This window comes from Danaus plexippus, chromosome 27 (genome assembly GCF_018135715.1).
Source record: "Danaus plexippus chromosome 27, MEX_DaPlex, whole genome shotgun sequence".
Classification (NCBI taxonomy): domain Eukaryota; kingdom Metazoa; phylum Arthropoda; class Insecta; order Lepidoptera; family Nymphalidae; genus Danaus; species Danaus plexippus.
Window position 1 is genome coordinate 4161887 of NC_083555.1, and position 6861 is coordinate 4168747.

A 6861-nucleotide genomic window follows, 5' to 3' on the forward strand; every position below is an offset into this window, starting at 1 on the left:
TCAAATCAATACATTGATTTTGAATACTAAAATAAAGTATTTAACTTTTAAACTACTTAAAGTTATATAGAATAGAGAAGAATGAGATAATTTAAAGCGAGTCCATTGTTTACAACATCAAAGCCTCTTCGAAATCTGATGTCTTTCGCCGTGGCCTTGTTAATCGCAGAACGAGGGCAATTCATATTGTTTAAATACTTCCCTTAAACGGTTTATTATTAATTATTTTTTCACAGAATTAAATATTAATAAAAACTGTTTTATTTGATTGAAAGCAGGGAATGTAATGTATTCCTTGCAGGAAATATAAATGATGTTTTATTTCAAGTTTTGAACGAGCTATATCAATTTAATTTCAAGTGTTATTGAAAATACCACTTCTAGTTTAGTTACGTGATTACGGTGACAAAATTCATATAAAAGTTCGTTGAAGTTTACGGAACCACGACAGTTGGGAACGATCTGTATGCTTACTTCAAGTTGCATTGTCACGCTACACGGAGAGTTAACAGTTTTCATCTTCGTACATTATAGTATTAACCTGGGTACTTTAATGAGAAATGAGAAACTTGTGCTAAACTTAAAGGAATTGGAAAAAAACAAAGTCATCTATTCTTAATAAACTATAATTTTATTTTAGATATAATTCCGACTAATACCAGGCTACTTGTATCCATGTTTTCCAGCAAAAAGCTCACTCATATTTGTTTTATTGAGTGATGAAAAAATAAATATTGATATGTGACGTAAGTGGCATATCGCGGTTACAGGAGATAGCTTTTGACATGACACAGACACAGACAGACTCCTTATGTTTATTGCATATCAAGAGCACCTGCTATGGCCCACTAAAATGAAATCAAATCGAAATCGTATATTCTTTCTAATATATTTAGAGTGGCTTCGATTTGAATTTCTCAAATAAAATTGGATTCAGTCTGACTTCCTCCGGGGCGGAAACTTTTGATATTGTGATGATAGAGAGAACATTTATAATAAAACTATCTGATTCTTTGAGATTTATTTGAAAATGTTATCAATAAAATATAGGAAATACATTCAGAACAAAATATTTTGTTTCGATTCTGATACGTAAACTGTTTTCTTGTGAAAATATGCTAAGTGATTTTAACCGAAACTTTTCTGTTTCATCAAACTAACGTTCACACTTCAATATTTATTAGACTTCAATAATAAATAATATAATATTTATATATAACTGAAGACGAATGTATCTGAGTAGTTTATGTCTGTAGTAATATAAACGTAGTATTTACTGCAATAAAATAGAATTAGCGACGAGTTTAATAGAATTTAAATGTGAAAGGAGATGAATTAAAAATCTATTACCCAAAAATATTAGGTTTGGTTGAACTTGCAAAAACGGCTAAAAAGATTTAATTCAGTCATTAATTTACTATAATAATTATAAGAATCATATAGTATATGAGGTCTTTGCTCAGCAATGGGCTCTTACAGGCTGAAATTAAAACCATTACCTTGATTTAAATAGCTTAAAAAATATGAGACCTAAAATTAGTCCGATATTTAAAATGGAACGATATATAAAGTTCACACGCAAATGCATTTAATGTGATATAATAGTCATTTTCATAAAACCAAGCCTACGTGTTTAAAAATACGTAACAAATTCCCACACATACGCGTCCGTTAGTCACGATAGTAAATTGCCGGTTACAATTCATTCGGGCGCTGCTCAAATTTACGGGTTGCCAACTGTGTACGTCATTGAATTGGAAACACACGGTTTGTGATTGCAACCTTCAATACGATGGGCAATTATATTACCAGCAGGTTGTTTTTAATTAAAAAGATTTGCTCACAACAATCGCTTTTAATAACAAAGCCTTTATTTACTAAAATGTAATCTACTGGAAATATTATTTCTTTTCTTTGAATAACTCCATATTGTAATCATTTTGATATAACACATTTTTAGTTTCAATTTCCTTATTCTTATAAATCATAAATAATGCTTTGAAAGTATTGTGATACATCCACAAGATCTTGAAGTGAACCTAGTTTAATGATTTGATACATTTATTTCCTTACAGTAATAAGTATTCCAGTAATACGGACGTTCAGAAAGTCGTACAGAGTTTACACTTGCTAGCAATAGATGGCAGTACACGTATTTATAATTTAATATTTTGCTGATTAAACAAGGGGCACTGATGTTAAAGTTAATAACGATGATTCGATATATTTGTGAATAGCTTTTAAACTAATTAACATTACCGCAGCAACTATTTGCAGTGATTATATATCTCCCGTGTGTACCCACGATTATTCCGACACGAAGTATTTATGCCAGGTAAGCCGATTTTCGGGCAGGTTCGTTTCTAAAACCACCGCTAACTAGTGCGCTTGTTACCTAATCAGTTATATCCTGCGGTTTCATCTGCTTTATTTACTTTATAACTATGATATCTTTGTTTTTATTGATGTTATAATTTCATACGACTAAACGTATTAGTTATTATGCAATATGCATACATTTTCTAATCATATGCATGCAAATTTTTATAATTCGACATCAATTTAATGGGTTGTAAGCTTGATATAGAGAAGTTTAAAAGGTTCAATACTTTTCAAATAATTTCCTTAATAGTAGTTTTATTATTCTTGTTTGGAAAATTTTCGACAATTTTTTTAATATTTTCCTCTTCGATTATGAAAGGGTAATAGAGCTTTTTCCGCCTCATAGGTGACTACTACGACCTTAGTTAGATTGGAAGGTGATTTTGAAGGTTTCCTTACTAAGAAGCGATTGTCCCTCTTATATACTCATGACCTACCCTTGACGGTCAAATAGGATACTGTTATTGCTAAAAATTTTTCTTGAAAAGAAAATATATATCTGTATGTTTAATAACAAGTCTTACAAATACGTTAACATACATGAAGAAGTCTTTATGACGTTTGAATGTGTAATATAATGTTAAAATAGTTTGAATTTTAACCCACCCCGTCATTCGTAAGGTTAGGATTATATACATAATGTATTTATTAAATAAAGTCAGACGAAGTCGATGGAATGACTATATATATAAGCACATACGCGTTACGGCTTGCAGCTTAATGGCTGGCTCGTATAAGGTTGTTAGCTAGTTAATTCAGCTATAGTGGAGGAATAGAGGATAAGTATTTTATAGGAAGGATATTTGAAATATTGACGTCATAATGGATCGTATACATATTGGATAAGAAATTAAAGTGTCGAATCAATGGATATGTCATTTTAATCCTATCCGTAGAGAATAAATATATATATTAACATAATAATTTCGTTAATGTTAAGTACCAAATAGGACTAATATTCAAATACATATGAATAGACTTTATAATGATCAAAAGATAATCGACTTATAAGTATATGCGACAGTTTAAATAATATAAAAACTCATTTTATAATAATTCAAAACAATCTTCAAGGATTTCTATTTAAATGTTGATTAAAGTTAATATATGCTGAATAAAATATCCCCCCCCACACAACGCCTACATCGCGAGTATAAAAATTTTTAAATAACAAAATGAATTTGAGATTCGTCCCATTCGAATAGCAAATCGGAGTTGCGAGGGTACTTTTCATAAAAATGTCTCTTTAAAAAAAAAATATTACAATTTTAAAATACTCTCTCATCGCATACAGATACACAATTGAAATAAATTAGAGCTAGTGCTAAAGAATCCTCGTTTACTTGACATCATTACGTTTTGGAAAGCGCCGAGTTCTGTTGAAGTACAGCGGAATAAGAATGAAGAGATACAGCTATCGGTTTCAAAAATATTGTCATTGTTGGTTAGAGTACTTTTCTATAAAAGGAAATAAAAAAATATAATTTTCAGAATGAAAACATAAAAGTTATCCGATATATTTTCTGAATGAGACATTGTTGTGACTGTTAAAGAAATAGTTTTATATAGAAATCAATTATGTATGAACGTTATGTATAAATAAAAATTATATTTCAATAGGCAATACATATATACGTAAGGTTTACGTTAAAAAAATACATTCAAACAGAAGGTTTATTATGAATTAATGTGTTTTATATAATAAACGAAATAATGTAATTCAATGTGCTCTTAATGTTTAATAAAATGTAACATCAATGCGATCTCAATAAACTACATATAAAAAATATATCCAAGAAACAAGTTAATATATTTCTTAATAAGTATGAGAAAATATAGTGCATTCTTAACGAAACTGATTCCTAAAAGATTTAAGGAAAAAGATGAAAGGATGAAGCTTAAAGTGTTATGTGTTTAAAGCATTTATATAAATGTCATCGTCATCATCAGCCTATCGGAGCCCACTGCTGAGCAAAGGCCTCTTCTCACATGGAGAAGGTTAGATCATTAATCACCACGCTTGCTCAAAGCGGATTGGCGATTTCAATCTTATAATTTGAAATTATAAGTCCAGGTTTCTTTACGATGTTTTCCTTCACTGTATGTCAGTGGTGTCTAAACACTCTTAGAAAGTACATATGGCTCGGAAGAGATCACATTGGTACTTGCCAGGTTGCGAATCCGCGCCCTCACGTATGAGAGGCGAGCCTTTAACCTCCAGGCCATCACGACTTAATATAAATACGTATCATAATACTATGTTGTACAATTAAAATAAACAGTTCAAAAGTTTTTGTGAACATTCTTTAAAGATATCTCTTTGCTGTTTGATAGAAGTTTATTAAAGTTTTAAAGGATCTCTTAACTGTGGAGATGATCTATGACGTATTACTTAGAGCATTAATTCCTCTCCGTTTTAGCCGTCGTTTTTACAATTTCTTTTAGTTTTTCCAACCTTTTAATAAACTTGATTGTTATAAATATCAGTTTCCTAAGCACAAGTTTCTACTACACTACATACTAGGTGTCTCGCGTTTTTTATTCATACATTGTAGTAAAGATTTTTGTACAGTTTAGACAATAATTTAAAATTATTTTCTCACATCGTTATGCACCTCTGACGAGAATTAGTCTATTTTTTTTTATAAAAATCCATGGTCTTATTTACCAAAACGAATTGGATGCTGATTGCTGTATAATGGAATTGCTTGAGATTTTTTGGAAAGGATATGTTATTATGTGCACGCATTCCAGAAAAATATATAAGTTAGTTCATTTCTTTTATAGCCATGTCGTAGCAACAACAAACCAACTGAATATTGTCCTTTCTGATTCAATTAAATATAAAAAAAATCTAAGTAACCATTCAATTAAGTATTCTTAAATTTAATTCTGTTGTAGTTTTGTCTTTGGACAACAATTTTGCTTACACTACATATATTCCTCTTTCTATTAATATGTAAAGTATAAGTATTTATTAAATTTCAATAAAGTTTACTTAATGTACAAGACGCAGCTTGTTATAAGTGTATTATTTCTTATCAATTTCTTTTAAAGTTGTCAACGGTTTCCGTAGTGTAGCGGTTATCACGTGTGCTTCACACGCACAAGGTCCCCGGTTCAATCCCGGGCGATCCCGGGCGGAAACAAATTGTTTTTGTAGATTCCTATGAAATAAATGTTTGGAAGTATCGAAGGTATGTATAGCGGAAACAAATTTTTATTGATTTTCACATTGTTTTTGAAAACAGGGTCGTTTTTTTCTGATTTAGTAACCGTCTTTCAAATTTTAAAGCTTTATACAAACTGAAGTATTTTGTAGTTAGATACAATTTTTGTAATAAACTGGGTGTTAATTGTTTAGTAAAAAAAGACGACGAAAACTTCTTATCCTTCCATGGATTCACCGTACGACAGTCGGGTCCATCGCGTTACAGGAAGAGGAGCTTCAACAGTGCCGGTGACTTGCGACCCAGGTGTAGGTTTAAGGGGCCCCTATCTAACGCGCGTTAAACGCTCATTTCCACCGTCCAAGCTCCTCTTTCTACCTAACCAAATTTAAAACGAACCTGCTAGGGCAGTCTTCGAAGTACGTTCCAAGAGTGAATTGATGTTAGTTCTGGACAGGTCCAAGTCTCTTAATAGGTTGTAGAGAGATTTAGCAGTTATACTACTAATCTATTTCTAGGAAGTTCGTTATTGAACTCGTAATACTTATTGACCTTGATGGTATTGTCTTTGGGGATGTTGGTTTCCCAAGAAACCGTAATCTCTATTAGAAAGAACATAAAACCTTTATTATTCGATGCGTAAAATTATTTAAAATAAAAAACTATTGATTTTATAAAGAAATTAACTACTTTTTGTGGCAGCAGAGGGTGCAAGAAAAATCAGTTTTCCTCATAAATTACATTTCAGTTACAATTAAGACTGATAACTAACAACTTCTAAAGAGGTTTCTTTAAGTTAGCGGTTGACTCCAGACTGAATATATGTTAAAACCTATTTCCCTTTCCCACAGACGGCTCAGCGGCACCATTCTGTACTTAACACCATTGTTTTTCTATGAGCTATTCCTTGGAGCTGCCGCTCTTTGACCCTTTTAACAATGTTCTTCTTGGTTTGTCCAATGTATGACAAATCACAGTCACTATCAAGTTTGTGTAGACCCAATTGATCTACGTCAATTGCACTCAAGAATTGGCTTATATTTTATGCGTTTAATGTTTTTTTGATGGGAGTTTTATTTTAAGATGATGAATTTTGTTAGTAACTTCCTTTATATAAGGCGTGTCAGATAGGGGTCAATTAAAACTACACCTGGGTCGCAAGTTCCGGGCACTGTTGAAGTTCCTCTCCCTGTAACGCGATGGGCCCGGGACCCGCACGCTGAATCCATGGAACGCTGAGAAGTTTCGTCTCATATGGAAAGTTGTCACCCAACTATGGATGGCTTCAAATGCTACTTGGTTGCTGGTG

At 31.7% G+C, this 6861-nt stretch overlaps 1 non-coding gene across 1 annotated transcript; it reads left to right on the forward strand.

Annotated features, from left to right (window-relative positions):
• Nucleotides 1-5448: 5448 nt before the first annotated feature.
• Nucleotides 5449-5531, forward strand: Trnav-cac (transfer RNA valine (anticodon CAC)). The gene has a single exon. It is a non-coding gene; the product is annotated as a tRNA-Val (tRNA).
• The last annotated feature ends 1330 nt before the right edge of the window (nt 5532-6861 follow it).